This window comes from Lutra lutra, chromosome 8, assembly GCF_902655055.1.
Source record: "Lutra lutra chromosome 8, mLutLut1.2, whole genome shotgun sequence".
Lineage (NCBI taxonomy): Eukaryota > Metazoa > Chordata > Mammalia > Carnivora > Mustelidae > Lutra > Lutra lutra.
The window spans coordinates 136,284,229-136,299,621 of record NC_062285.1 but is presented as its reverse complement, the minus strand read 5'-3'; the positions used below and the strand labels follow the sequence as shown (position 1 = coordinate 136,299,621).

At 40.3% G+C, this 15,393-nt stretch overlaps 1 protein-coding gene across 3 annotated transcripts in view; it reads right to left on the bottom strand.

Moving 5' to 3' along the window:
- TNRC6B (trinucleotide repeat containing adaptor 6B) overlaps window positions 1-15,393 on the bottom strand; it is a 263,359-nt gene that overhangs the window by 175,986 nt on the left and 71,980 nt on the right. The gene's annotated exons all lie outside the window — the stretch shown is intronic.

Here is a 15,393-nt window from a genome sequence, read left to right as displayed (position 1 = left end):
GTCCGACTTGTAGTGGCCTGACTGGGCTTCAGATCATGGTTTATGCAAACCAGCTGAGCCCCCTCCTTGGCTCTGATACTTGGGAGGTATCCCCGCTTCCCCGCTCTGATACTTGGGGGCTCTGCCACAGCTCCGGTTTTTCTGTGACCCCGAGGGTCCTGAGACCACACTGTCCCAGCGAGGATTCCACCCCCTGCTTAGCCACCAGAGCAACAACCCTCTGCGAAGCAGACTTCTAAAAGTTTCGATCTTGTGCTTTGCTGCTCTGTAACTTGCCAGGAGCTGGCTGATGGCGTCCACCGCCACCCACCCCACCCTCGCCGCCATGGTCTACCTTCACCGTGGATTCACTTCTCCGCACATCCTACTTTCCAGAAAGTGGTCGCTTTTCTGTTCATAGAATTGCTGCTATTCTTTTCTTCGATCTCCTGTTGAGTTTGTAGGTGTTCAGAATGGTTGAAAACTATCTAGCTGCATTCCTGGGAACAGACGAAATTTAGATCTCCTAGTCCTCCAACATCTTGCTCCTCCAGCATAAGGTTTTCAAGTTTCATCTTTGTTGTAGCATGTATCAGTACTTCATTCTGTTTTATTTTACTATCCTGTTATATGGATAAACCATTTTGTTTATCTATAGTATCAGCTGATGGACATTTGGATTATTTCCACTTTTTTGCTATTACGAATAATGCTGTTATAAACATCTGTGTACAAATTCATTTCCCTTGGGTGAATACCCAGGAGTGGAATTGCCGGGTCATATAACTTTATGTTCAACTTTTTGAAGGACTACCAAACTGTTTCTCAAACCAGCTGCACCATTTTCCATTTCTACTAGCAGTGTCCAAGGGTTCTAATTTTTCCACATCCTCACCCACACTTGTTATTATCAGTCCCTTTGATAGTAGCCATCTTAGCAGGGTTGAAGTAGTATGTCACTTTGGTTTTGGTTTATAGTTCCCTAATGGGTAATGATGTTGAGCACTTCTTCTTGGGCTTCTTGGGCATTTATCTATCTTCTTTGGATAAATGTCTTCCAATTCCTTGCTCATTTAAAAAAAAATTTTTTTTCCTATTATAGAGCTTTGAGAGTTTTTAATAGATTCTAGATACAAGTCTTTATTCAGGTAGATGCTTTTCATGTATTTTCTCCCAGTCTGTGGCTTATTTTTTCATTCTCATTAGCAGCATCTTTCAAAGGGCAGACGTTCTTAATTTTGATGTAGAACAATTTGTCAATTTTTATTTATTTTAAAAAGATTTTATTTTTTAAGATTTATTTACTTATTTTATTTTTTTAAAAACACTTTGTTTATTTATTTAACAGAGAGAGAGACAGCGAGAGAGGGAACACAAGCAGGGGAGTGGGAGGGGGGAAGCAGGCTTCCCGCTGAGCAGGGAGCCTGATGTGGGATTCAATCCCAGGACCCCAGGATCATCACCTGAGCCGAAGGCAGACACTTATCCAACTGAGCCACCAAGGTGCCCCTATTTACTTATTTTAGAGAGAGAGAGAGAGAGAGCAGGGAGGGGCAGAGGGAGAGAGAGAAACTTCAGCAGACTCCATGGTGAGTGCAGAGCCCGACAGAGGGCTGGATGCCATGATCCTGAAAGCACGAACTGAGTTGATGAAGATTTAGATGCTTAACCGACTATGCAACTCAGGAGCCCCCCAAATATTTTACTTTTAAGTTATCTGTATACCCAACATGGGGCTCAAACCTACAAGAGTCACATACTTTATGACTGAGCCAGTCAGGAGCCACAGACAACTTATCAGTTTTTAAAATTTAATGGTTGTGCTTTTGCTGTGGTATCTAAGAAATCTTTGCCTAATCACAGATTTGTCTCTTACATTTTCTCCTGGAAGCATTATAGTTCAAACCTTTACATTTAGATCTAAGATCCATTTTCAGTTAATTTTCATATGTGCTATGAGGTCTAGATCTATGTTCATCTGTTTTGCATATGGATATCCGATTGCTCTAACAGCATTTGTTGAAAAATTTCTCCCCTGAACTGCCTCCACAAAATTGCCTTTTTCAAAGATCATTTGTTCGTGAATGTGTGGGTCTATGGCAGAACCTCTCTTCTGTTTCACTGATCTAATTTGTCTTTTTCTCAGTACCACAGGGTCATGATTATTGCAGCTTCCCCCCCCATTTATTTCTTTTTTAAATTAACATATAATATATTATTTGCTTCAGGGATACAGGTCTATGATTCATCAGTTTTACACAATTCACAATGCATGATTATTGCAGCTTTATAAAAAGTTCTGTCATCAGGTAGTATGAGCTCTCCAACTCTGTTCTACTCAAAAGCTGGGTTTGTTTGTTTTTTTTAATTTTTTTTTAAAGATTTTATTTATTTATTTGACAGAGAGAGATCACAAGTAGGCAGAGAGGCAGGCAGAGAGAGAGGAAGGGAAGCAGGATTCCTGCTGAGCAGCGAGCCCGATGCGGGGCTCAATCCCAGGACTTGGGATCATGACCTGAGCCGAAGGCAGAGGCTTTAACCCACGGAGCCACCCAGGCGCCCCTCAAAAGCTGTTTTGATTATCATTATAAGTTGAACAGTGTCCTCCCACCAACCCAAAAAGATGTTGGAGTCCTAACTTCCAATATTTCAGAATGTGACTTTATTTAAAGATGGGGTCTTTACAGAGGTAATCATAAAGTTATCAGAGCAGGCTCCAGTCCAATCTGACTGGTGTTTTATAAATAAGGGGAAATTGGGACACAAAGACAGACATGCGTGCAGGAAGAAAGCCACAGGAAGACTGGCTTACGCTGCAATAAGTCAAGAAGCTGGAAACCAGAAGCTAGGAGGGAGGCCTGGAAAAGACCCTTCCCTCGTCCCATCACATGGAACAAGGTGTCAACACCATGATCTTGGACTTCTGGTCTCCCGAACTGTGAGACATATGCTTCTGTTGTTGAAGCCATTCGGTTTGTGGTACTTTGTTAGAGCAGCCCTAGAAAACTAATACAGCTGTTCTAGGTCCTGTGCATTTCCATATGGATTTATAAGTCAGCCTTTTTACTTATACAAAAAAAGGCTGCTAAGATATATTTTTTTAAGATTTTATTTATTTATTTGACAGAGAGAGATCACAAGTAGGCAGAGAGGCAGGCAGAGAGAGAGAGAGAGAGAGAGAGGAGGAAGCAGGCTCCCTACTGAGCAGAGAACTGGATGTGGGGCTCGATCCCAGCACCCTGGGATCATGACCTGAGCCGAAGGCAGAGGCTTTAACCCACTGAGCCACCCAGGCGCCTCACTGCTAAGATTTTGATAGGGATTGAACTGACTCTGTAGATCAACTTGGGGAGAAGCAACATCTAAACAATATTGAATCTTCTGACCTATAAACAGGTACATCTCCCCATTTATTCAGGTTGACTTTATTTTCTCTCAGCAATGTTTTGTGGTTTCCAGTGTATGTACAATGCTGAATAGAAGGGGGGACAGCAGACATGCTGTTCTTCATCTTAGAAATAAATCATTCAGGGGTGCCTGGGTGGCTCAGTGGGTTAAAGCCTCTGCCTTCAGCTCAGGTCATGATCCCAGGGTCCTGGGATTGAGCCCCATGTCGGGCTCCCTGCTTGGCAGGGAGCCTGCTTCCTCCTCTCTCTGCCTGCCTCTCTGCCTACTTGTGATCTCTGTCAAATTGATAAATAAAATCTTTAAAAAAAGGAAATAAATCATTCAGTCTTTCACTGTTAAGTTTAACTGTAGCATTTTCATAAAAGCCCTTTAACCGGTCAAACCGTTCCTTTCTATTCCTAATTTGCTAACAGTTTTTTAAATCAGGAATGGATGTGGCCCTTTGTCAAATGCTTTTTCTGCATCTGTTGAGTTGATCATATGTTTTTCTGTTTTTAATTTGTGAACATGATCAATTACATAGTGGTTGATTTCTGAAGGCTCAACCAGCCCTGCATTCCTGGGAAAAATCCCACCTGGCCTTGTATTTTTTTTTTTTTTTCAGATTTTATTTATTTATTTGACAGAGAGAAAGAGATCACAAGTAGGGAGGGAGGCAGGCAGGGAGAGAGGGGGAAGCAGGCTCCCTGCTGAGCAGAGAGTCTGATGCGGGGCTCGATCCCAGGACCCTGAAATCATGACCTGAGCCGAAGGCAGAGGCTCAACCCACTGAGCCACGCAGGCGCCCCCAGCCATGTATTATATGTTCTAAACTTTGTTTAGAATTGTAGCACCCACTTCATGAGAGAGCCTATTCTGTAATTTTCTTTTCTTGGAATATCTTTGGTCTTGATATCAAAGTAATGCTAACCTCACAGAAGGAGTGGGGAAGTACCCCCTTCTCTTCAAGTGAGATTAAGCTAATTAACATGTAACATGGGAACCTTACGATAGTATTCTTCCATCTCCCCCCTCCTGGCCTTTAGGCTGCTGTCAGTGTACAATACAGACCTATAAACCTACATTGGATTTGTATGACTTTTATTCAAACAATTGGTTCTCCTTTAAAGAGACTTAAGTAATAGGTCTTCTGTCTCTACCCATGTCATTTCCATTTCTTGAGCTCTTCATTTCTTTGCATAGATTCGTATTTCCATCTGGAATCCCCTTCCTTCTCCCTTCCACATTTCCCACAGTAAGGAAGGGTATGCTGACGATGAATTATTTCAGCTTTTGTGTGTCTGAAACAGACTTTATTTTGCCTTTGTTCCCGAAAGAAATTTCACTGATTACAAAATTTAAGATCAACAGTTTTTCTTTCAGCACTTTATAGACCACTGTCATTGTCTTCTTTGCATTGTTTCCAAAGACAAATCCTTATCTTTGTTCCTCTTTTAACATAAGTGTCTTTTGTCCTCTGGTTTTCAGATTTTCTCTATCACTGGTTTTGAGTAATTTGATCATGACATGCTTCAGTGTGGTTTTTCTTCATGTTTCAGGAATATTTAACTTCTTGGATCTCTGGGTTTACAGTTTTTATCAAATTTGGGACCATTATTTCTTAGATTTTTTTTTCTGTCCCCTTCCCTCTTCTTCAGAGACTATAATTACATGTATATTAGGTTCCCTGAAGTTGTCTATAGAACGCTGATCATCTTTCCATATTTTGCTTTTTACTCTTTTTTTCTCTGTGTGTTTTATGCTGGATATTTTCTATTAGTATGACTTTAAATTCTCAAGTGTTTTATTTTGCAATGTCTAATCTGCCACTAATCTCATCCAGTACAATTTTCATCTCAGATTTTACAGTTTCCAACTCAAGAAATCTGATTTGAGTCTTCTTAAAAAGTATCTTTCATTTCTCTATGTGATTTTTTGAATATTAAAATACAGTTATAATAAGTATTTTGATACTCCTGTCTGCTAATTTTAATCTGTATCAGTTGTGGGTTGACTTCAATTAACTGATTTTTTTTCCTTTCACTATGGTGTGTATTTTCCTGGTTTTTAGATGTCTGATAATCTTTGCTTAGATACCAGACATTGTAAATTTTACTTCGTTGAGTACTGAATATTCTGGATTCCTATAAATATTTTTGAGCTTTGTTCTGGGACACCATTAGACCACTGTGAAATAGTCTGCTCCTTTTGTGTCTTGCTTTTAGGATATTCTAGGCTGGACCAAAGTAGTGTTTAGTTCAGGGCTAATCATTCCCTACCAATGAGGTGAGGACTCTGTTAGTACCACGACTGAGGGCTCTACCTAATGGTCCATGAGTTATGAGGTTTTTTAGGGTGTAGAAAGAGGCAATATTATGGGCATTGTTTCTTTTGAGCCTCTTGGATGGGTCCCCCTACCCTGCCCCAGCCATGAATAGTCTCCTCATATGCATGTATCTCAAAGTATTCTGCTGATACTCAGAATGAACCCTCCACAGATCTCTAGAGTTCTCTCTGTGTGTAACTCTTCCCTCTCCAGTATTCTGGCCAGACCTCGAGGTGTCTTAGTCTCTCCAGAACGTCAGCAAGGCTGCCTCAAGTGAGAGGGTCCACTGGGCTTTGCCTGGTCTCTTCTTCCCTGATCTGTAGCCTGGAAGCTCTCTCAAGCCAGTATGCTGGGGTGGTCAGAGGACTCACCTTATTTGTTTTCCATTTCTCAGTGATCACTGCTCTTCATTACCTAAAGTCCAATGTTTTTTAAACTGCCATTTCAGATATATAGATTATTTTTTGTCTATTTTTAAGTGGCTATTTCCAGTAGGAAGTGGAATTCTGTCCCTGACACTCCATCTTGTCCGGTAGCAGAAGTCTCAATAGCTTCAAAAAATTGTTTTATTAAATAAATTTATTATCTATTATTTATTAAAATCAAAAAAATTATTTTAGGAGCACCTGACTGGCTCAGTTGGTAGAGCACATGATTCTTGATCTTGGGGTTTTAAGTTCAAGCCCCACGGTGGGTGTAGAGATTATTTAAAAATAAAATCTCATATAAAATTGTGGTATTTTAACCATTTTTAAGTATACAGTTCGGGGGTATTAAGTATGTTCACATTGGCGTGCAACCATCACTACCACACATCTCCAGAATGGTTTCCATCTTCCCAAACTATACTTTCCATTCCCCTCTCCCTTCAGCCCCTGGCAACCACCCCAGTACTCTCTGTTTCTATGAATTTGACCACTCCAGGTCAAATTTTTACGAGTGACTTATTTCACTAAGCATACTGTCTTCAAAGTTCATGCATGTTGATATACCACTTCTTGTTTATCATTAATCTGTCAGTGGACACTGGGTTGGTTCTTTTTCTTGGCCACTGTGAATAAGGTAGCTATGAACATAGGTATGCAAATATCTGATAGAGTCCCTGTTTTCAATTTTATCTTCTTTTTTAACTAAGTTTTTAATTTTAATTGCAATATAGTTAACATACAGTGTTATATTAGTTTTAGGTGTACGGTATAGTGATTTAACAGTTCTATACATTATCAGTGTTCATCCTGCTTTTTTTAAAGATTTTATTTATTTGCCAGAGAAAGAGAGAGAGAGAGAGAGCAAGCATGCACAAGCAGGGAAAGTGGCAGGCAGAGGGAGAAGCAGGCTCCCCACTGAGCAAGAAGCCTGCTATGGGACTCAATCCCAGGGCCCTGGGGTCATGACCTGACTGAAGACAGAAGTTTAACCAACTGAGCTACCCAGCTATCTCCCTGCTTTCAATTCTTAATGATTTTTTTATTACTAAGTGGACTATCCTTTCCACTTACTGTTCCTATTTCTCTTTGTCCTCTAAGTAACAGTTCTCACAGTAGCCATCTTCCAAAAAACCACCCTTTTGAAAAATCTCCTCTGCCTTATGCTGGACTACATTCTCCATTTCTTTTCTTCTCTCTCATCTAATCTTAGAGCCTTTGAATTACATCTTTGACTTAGAAAGCTTTTCTCTCATATCATTACATGAACATTTCCTTTACATCATTTAGGCTAGCTGAAGTGCATCTCCTTAAACAGAACGCAGCTAAAAGAGCTGCATGTCAGGGTTGTCAGTTCAAGCCCCAGAATGGGCTCCACACTGTGCATGGAGCCTACCTAAAAAAAAAAAAAAAAAAAAGAGTCTAATTTTTAAACTTACTACTACTTCATTGAACAAACATAATTTGCTTACTCACTCACCTGTTGATGGACAATTAAGTTATAACTGGTTTGGGGCTATTACTAATAAAGCTACCATGAATGTTCTCATTTATTTTTGTGAACATATGCAGTTGTGTGCACTGGGTATACACCAAGAAGTGGAATGTCTGGGGGGCGCCTGGGTGGCTCAGTGGGTTAAGCCACTGCCTTCAGCTCAGGTCATGATCCCAGGGTCCTGGGATCAAGCCCCGCATCAGGCTCTCTGCTCAGTTGGGAGCCTGCTTCCCCCTCTCTCTCTCTGCCTGCCTCTCTGCCTACTTGTGGCCTCTCTCTGTCAAATAAATAAAATAAAATTAAAAAAAGAAGTGGAATGTCTGGGTTATAAGTTAGGCCTATGTTTAGCTGTTTTTAAAAAGATTTTATTTATTCATTTATTTGAGAGAGAGAGAGAGAGCATGGGGGAAGAGGGACAAGTAGACTCCATGCTGAGCACAGAGCCTGAGGCAGGGCGCCCTTCCATGACCTGAGGTCATGACCTGAGCCAAAACCAAGAGTCCAATGCTCAACTGACTGAGACACCCGAGCACCCCATATATTCAACTTTAAAGGTTCATTTATTTATTTAAATTTGAGAGAGAGAGGAAGTGCGCAAGCAGGAGGAGGAGCGGGGTGTAGAGAGAGAGAATCTTCAAGCAGACTCCCCACTGAGCATGGAGCCCAATGTGGGGCTCAATCCCAGGACCCCAAGATCATGACCTGAGCCAAAATCAAGAGTTGGACACTCAACCAACTAAGCCACCCAGGGCTCCTGTTTAACTTTATTAGAGACTTGAGAAACAGTTTCTAAAGTAGTTGTATCATTTTATACTCTCTCTAACAATGAGTGAGAGCTCCAGTTGCTGCATGTTCTTGCCATACATGGTATGTTCAGTCTTTCAAACTTTGGTGAGTATGTAATAATAGCACATTAGTTTTGGGGTTTTTTTTTTTGGTTAAGATTTATTTATTTCAGGTGGGGGAGGGGCAGAGGGAGAGGAATAGTGAGTCCCAAGAAGACTCCCAGCTGAGGGCAGAGCCCAATGTTGGGATTATCTCATGACCTTGAGATCATGACTTGAGACAAAACCAAGAGCTGGATGCTTAAACCAATGGCGCCACCCCAATATCACGTTAGTTTTTTGTTTTTTTGTTTTTTAATATTTTATTTATTTATTTGACAGATAGAGATCACAAGTAGGCAGAGAGGCAGGCAGAGAGAGAGGAGGAAGCAGACTTCCTGCCGAGCGGAGAGCCTGATGTGGGGCTCGATCCCACGACCCTGGGATCATGACCTGAGCTGAAGGCAGAGGCTTTAACCCACTGAGCCACCCAGGTGCCCCTATCACGTTAGTTTTAATTTGCATTTCCCTCATAAATAATGTTGAAAACCTATTTTGCAGCCATTTGTGTACCTTATTTTGTGAAATAACTATGTCTTTTATACATATTTTTCAGTTGTTTAATCATTCTTACTGATTTTTAGGAATTCTATATATATATTCTAGATATGAGACCTTTATTAGATAAATGTATTGCAAGCTTTTCCACATTTTTAATGCTGTCAGCATATTAGCAGATGTTAAAAATTTTTAAATGAAATTCAACTGAACTGTTCTTTTTTTATGGATCGTGGTTTTTGCAATCTACCTAAGGTCACAGAGACAGCTCTCTTTTTTTCCTGGCCCCCCCACCCCCACTGAGACATATCTTACATTGTTTTCCAAAAGCTTTACACTTTTAGCCCTCACATTTAGGTCCTTGATCCATCTCAAATTAGGTTTTCTGTATGGTGTGTGGCATAACAATCATGGCTCAAGTATTTCCATATGGTTATCTGGTTGCTCAGGTACCGTTTACTGAAAGATCTTCCTTTCCCTCATTGAATTACATTAGTCTTTTGAAAAACCCTTTTTAAAATTCTAGGTTTAAAAGAAAAATTGTACAACTACAGGATGGGCAAGACCAGTATAACAGCAGCATACTGGATAATGTGGCTGACTTTTCTGACATAGAAGCACTTCCCCCTTAGCAACAGAACCTATCAATTTTAGCTAACGCATATTCCAACATCATTTGAAGTTTATTGTGGTCATATCATTAAATTCTGGTCAAAGAAATATAAAAGCACAGTTGAATGTGCAACCTTCATAAAGCCTTTCAAGGTAAGTGACAAGTTCTCTCTTTTTTGCTAGATGGTATACAAATGTGAAGGTTGGGGCCAGAGAGAAAACAGAATTTTCTCTTTTTATAAATTAGGGAAAATTTTAAGATGTGGAAAAAAATAGAATAAAATAGCAAACACACCCATGTAACCACCACTCAGATTTAACATACTTGTTTTATCATATTTGCTTCAGATTTCTCCCTCTTTTTTAAAGAAATAAAAATACAGATACAGTGAACAGTTGAGGCCCTCTGTGTAGCCAGCCCTTTTCAAACTCAACCGTTTTCCTCCCTCCCCAGATGCAACCCTACTCTGAAGTTTGTGTATGTCTTACCTTTCAGAGACAACTTTAAAGAATTTACTGGTTCTGCCATCTCTGAGTGCTCCCTCGTTTAACTGTGATCTGTGCACTATTGGCTTAGGGGTCACCTGGGGCACTTGGAAAATACAGAGATCCCAGGTTCCCAACCCCTGAGGTTCTGTTTCAGTAAGTCCAGGGTGGGCCTGGTCACCTCCATCTTAGTATTACTTTATTATACGTTTTTTCACTTACATTTAAAAAAAACATGCTAGGCACAAATCAAAGCCACAATGAGATAGCATTTCATATCCACTAGAATAAAAAAATAAATAAAATTACAAATTGGTGTGGATATGGACAAATTAGAACCCTCATATACTTCTAGTGGGAATATAAAATGGTACAGCCATTTGGAAAACAGTCTGGCAGTTCTTCAAAAACTAAAACACAAAGTTACCATATGACCTGGCATTTTCACTCCCGGTTATTCACCCAAGAGAAATGAAGGCACATGTCTGCACAGAACCATGTAAGGAATGTTCGCAGAAGCATTATTTATATGCACAAAGCACCCACTCTCCTTGTATGCATTCTCCTATACCTTTCTAAGAAGTTTCTCTGACATAAGTAAACAGAATTGATTACTCTGCAGAGAACTTCTTTGGGATGGAGGACTGAACTTAGCATGGACTTTGGAGTCAGACCTGGAATCCAATCCAATTTGTTTGCCAGCTATGGAAACAAATCAGAAAAATACCTATCCTGCATAGTTTCTTTCCCAGTCAGCTCTTAAAATACCAAAAGCCATAAAATCTTGTTATAATTTGCTAAATCAGATTCAGTCTCATATAGAGATATCCTAAACTTAAACAAGCAAAAGACTTGGGATGCCTGGGTGGCTCAGTCGGTTAATCATCTGACTCTTGATTTCAGCTCAGGTCATGATCTCAGGGTGGTGAGATCGAGCCCCACATCAGGCTCCACGATGAGTTTGGAGCCTAGTTAAGATTCTTTCTCTCTCTCTCCCCCTTTTTCCCTCCCCTTCACTGCCCCACCACACTCACTCTCTTTCTTCCTAAAGGAAAAAAAAAGAAAAGCAAAAGACTTAGTCTAAATCATTTCATTTAACTCTCTGATGTAAAGCCAATCAACAGATCACTTTATTCTTTGTAGACAAAGACTACGTTTATTCACTTATTACCTCTGATAACAATTAAAAGAACACTATAGCTAAAATGTTTGCCTCCTAATTAAGTGTTTTTTATTTATGGTAATTAATAAAGACACATAGGCACTTAACTTCATAGCTATAATTCTTAAACTCTAGAGCTTATTTCTTTTTATTGTCTTACTATAAAATGCTCAACTATACAAAGAAGTACAGAGAATGAGATAACAAACACTCAACTGCTCAGTTTTATGATAATTTTTACTATGCTTGCCAGATTTCACTTAAAAAATAAACATTCCAAGCCTATAGCTGCATAATCCCTACAACTAGTAAGCTAACACCAACTCGTTTAGAATATCAACCTAAATTATACTCAATGTAAAGTGAGAAACAGCTGTGGAGTTGAAATTAAAAATTCTGATCCATCCTTGGTAAGAAATAAAGTGGAAGATTATATCAGCGTTGACTGGAGACTGTCCCAGGAGGGCTGGCTGTTGCCTCCTGCTTTCATGAGATCTACTTCCTTGTCTGTGGTCCCTGCCACCTGACTCCGATAACTCAAGAACTAACAGAAATCAGGCCACAGGCTAGGTTGGGCCAATTAGATTCTCTTGCTTTAGAGAATGAGTGTCAAGATGCAGATATGCTAGTGTATCCTCTACATTAACACTGGTTGTTTGGAGAACAAATCATAAAGTAAAATTTAGCACATCTCACCTCCATGCTTTAGAAATCTCTTGCCTTTTTTTTTTTTTTAAAGATTTTATTTATTTATTTGACAGACAGAGATCACAAGTAGGTAGAGAGGCGGGCAGAGAGAAAGGGAAGCAGACTCCCCACTGAGCAGAGAGCCCAATGCGGGGTTGGATCCCAGGACCCTGGGATCATGACCTGAGCTGAAGGCGGAGGCTTTAACCCACTGAGCCACCCAAGCACCTCTCTTGCCTGTTCTTAACGCTCCTTAGCCCAAGATAATCTTAGATAATGGTCTCCATCATTCCCTCCTCTTCAGCTAGCACCAACACTCTAATCACTATTAAAGACGACCTCAAATTTTCTCCTTGTCTTCCTGCTGAGAGGTGGAATCTGTTTCTCCTCCTCTTGAATCTGGGGTAGCCCTGGGACTGGCTTTAATTCACCAGAAGGTGGGGAAAGGAAAGCAGTTTGACTTCTAAGGCTGCAGCTTCTGCATGCTTGCAGTACTCCTTCTTGGATCCCTGTCGCCATGCTGTGAGAAACCCAAGCCATGTACAGAGGTCACATGGAGGAGACCCTTGAGGCTCGGGTCGACAGCCTCAAGCTGAACTGCCAGCTGCCAGCCCGTGAATGAGCCATTTTTTATGTTTCTGGCCAGTTGGGGCTCCAGATGACTGCAGCCCCTGCCAATACCACTTTGGAGTAGAACTGCCCTATAGATCTCAGGGAATCACAGATCATGAGAGATAATCAAAAGCTGTGGTCGTGATTATATATACATATATATTATATATATATATATATATATATATATATATATATTCCTCTATTATTAATATCTTATCTCAGTACCTTTGTCACAATTAATGAACCAATACTGATGCATTATTATTACCTAAAATCCATACTTTACTCAGATTTTCTTAGTTCTTACCTAACATTCCTATTCTATTCCAGGATCTCATCTGGGACATTGTATTACATTTAGTCATGATGTCACCTCAGGCTCCTTTTGGCTGTGACAGTTTCTCAACATATCTTGTTTTCCCTTGACAGTTTTGAGGGTAGTCTTGGTCGGATAATTTGCAGGACATCCCTCTATCAGGATCTGTCTGATGTTTTTCTCATGATCACAGGGGGAAAATGGGCTTTGGGAAAGAAGACCACCAAAGTAAGGTGCCACTTCAGTCCATCACATCAAGGGTACATACTGTAAACATGACTCATCCCATTGATGTAGACCTTGATCATCTGGTTGAGAGGCTGTCTGTCAGGTTTCCCCACTATGTGAAGCCACATTTAAGGAAGGGGGAGTTAGGTTCCCATTCTTGAGGGTGAAGTATCTACATAAATTATTTGGAATTCTTCTGGCCAAGAGATTGTGACAGTAGTTTTAAACCACTAATTTGTGGTGTGGTTTAATACGTAGCAAGATATCTGAAATCCACTCAAATCCATCTCCTGTTAGACTTGACCATTTACATATGCGACACTTGCTTCATTCTGCTTACAATGCCCTTCCCACCTCCACTCACCCACTCACCAACCAACCAACCAATAAAAATGAACAAAAACTCCTTATCTTTCCAACAAAACTCTAGTGTTACCTCCTCTGTCATGAAGCTTCCAATGAGAAGGAACTCTTTGCTTTGACCTAGCTCCTAATACCAAACAGTTAATACCACTATCATTGCCCTTATGGTTTGGTGACCTCCCTCGACTAGACTACAAGTTCCCACCATGCAGAGACCCCGCCTTATGTAACTTTGCACGCCATACTTGGGACCATCAGCATATACTAGGTGCCCCATAAGTGTTCGTGAATTAAGTAACTGACTGACTATGAAGGTGTATTTTTTTTATAATACCACAATTTAAAAGAATAAAAAAGACAGCATAAATAAACAGCTATAGTCCGGGATGTGTCAGTAAGTCCCACAGTTCCATGTGCAACAGCTAGACCAGGCGCTAAGAAAATGGATCGCTGCATTCAGGGAGTCAAAGCCACATATAACAGACAAAACAGTATCTGTTTTCAGATCAGTGTGACGACACAAGCACATAAATACTAAATAAATTAGATAACACGAGTCTCTTTCTAAGGGAAATGAAGGCCAATGAAGTCCATATTCTCGCCTTTGGATTTCCTGATATGTCATCAGAAACTTTTTACAGAACATAATTTTCATATTTAACTTCTTTTTTTTTTTTTTTAGATTTTATTTATTTATTTGTCAGAGAGAGAGAGGGAGAGAGAGCGAGCACAGGCAGACAGAATGGCAGGCAGAGGCAGAGGGAGAAGCAGGCTCCCCACCGAGCAAGGAGCCCGATGCGGGACTCGATCCCAGGACGCCGGGATCATGACCTGAGCCGAAGGCAGCTGCTTAACCAACTGAGCCACCCAGGCGTCCCTCATATTTAACTTCTAAAGTGTGGAACAATGAGACAGATTCATGGGTAACTCTGTTAGTTCTATTCAATTTTCTCTTTTACGTCCACAGCAAGGAAATTAAATAAGCCCTGAAGTGGTCCTTGGGAAAAATGTAAGGAACAGTCACTGTGTCTCCGAAGGATTCAAGGTCTTCTGAAGTTTTACATTAATGCTAATTCTGTCAACTTGTCTTCCTTCAGTATTTACAATCGCGGCTTTCACTAAAACAGCAGAATGCTCTGCAAGAAAGTGATTAGGTCATACAAAACTGCATTCTAGTGACCAGGGGGAAAAACAGTATCTGTTTTTTCCCTCCACAGGGAGGACCAGGAGCACTGGCAGCAGCAAAAAGACGCCCCTCAGGAAGGTCTAGGGCAGCAGCCTGGGCACTGTGCAGGACACAGTGTGAGATATCCTTGGAGTGCCCAGTAAGGACAAGGGACAACTTTGAAAGGAGACATCGAGGTGACACTGAGGGTGCCATTTGATCAGGCAGAGAAAGATCCCAGGGAGAGTCAGGACATGGAGCCAGATATAGAGATTACACATAAGCACACAGATAACAATTTACATACCGGGTTTGACAATGGTTAACATTCATTCACGCCTGAGCCTGAAAACCCAAACCTAACAAATTACCATTTAAAAGTTTATAATAAAAAATGTCTGAAAATTATTATAATGTCTCTGTGCAGCAGGAATAAGCGACAGGCTTTTTACTTTTTACCTTACACACTTCTGACTCATTTTAATTTCTTAAAATAAGAATATAGAGCTTGCACAATAAAATATTAAAAGATAAAGGGCTACCATTGCACAAATGAAGCATACAGTTCTCTAGGAGTTCAGTAAAATTTGTTTTAAATTGGTCATGGAACATAACAAAAATGGCTATCAAAAAGAAAAAAAAAATCTTCTCAACCTTAGGTTAGCTTTTAATTTAAATCAAGCTAGTTTCTAAATTCACCTAAAACAAAACACCCACTCTACTCATCCACTGCCTGTTTGTAATTTCTACCCAAAGTGTCTGCAT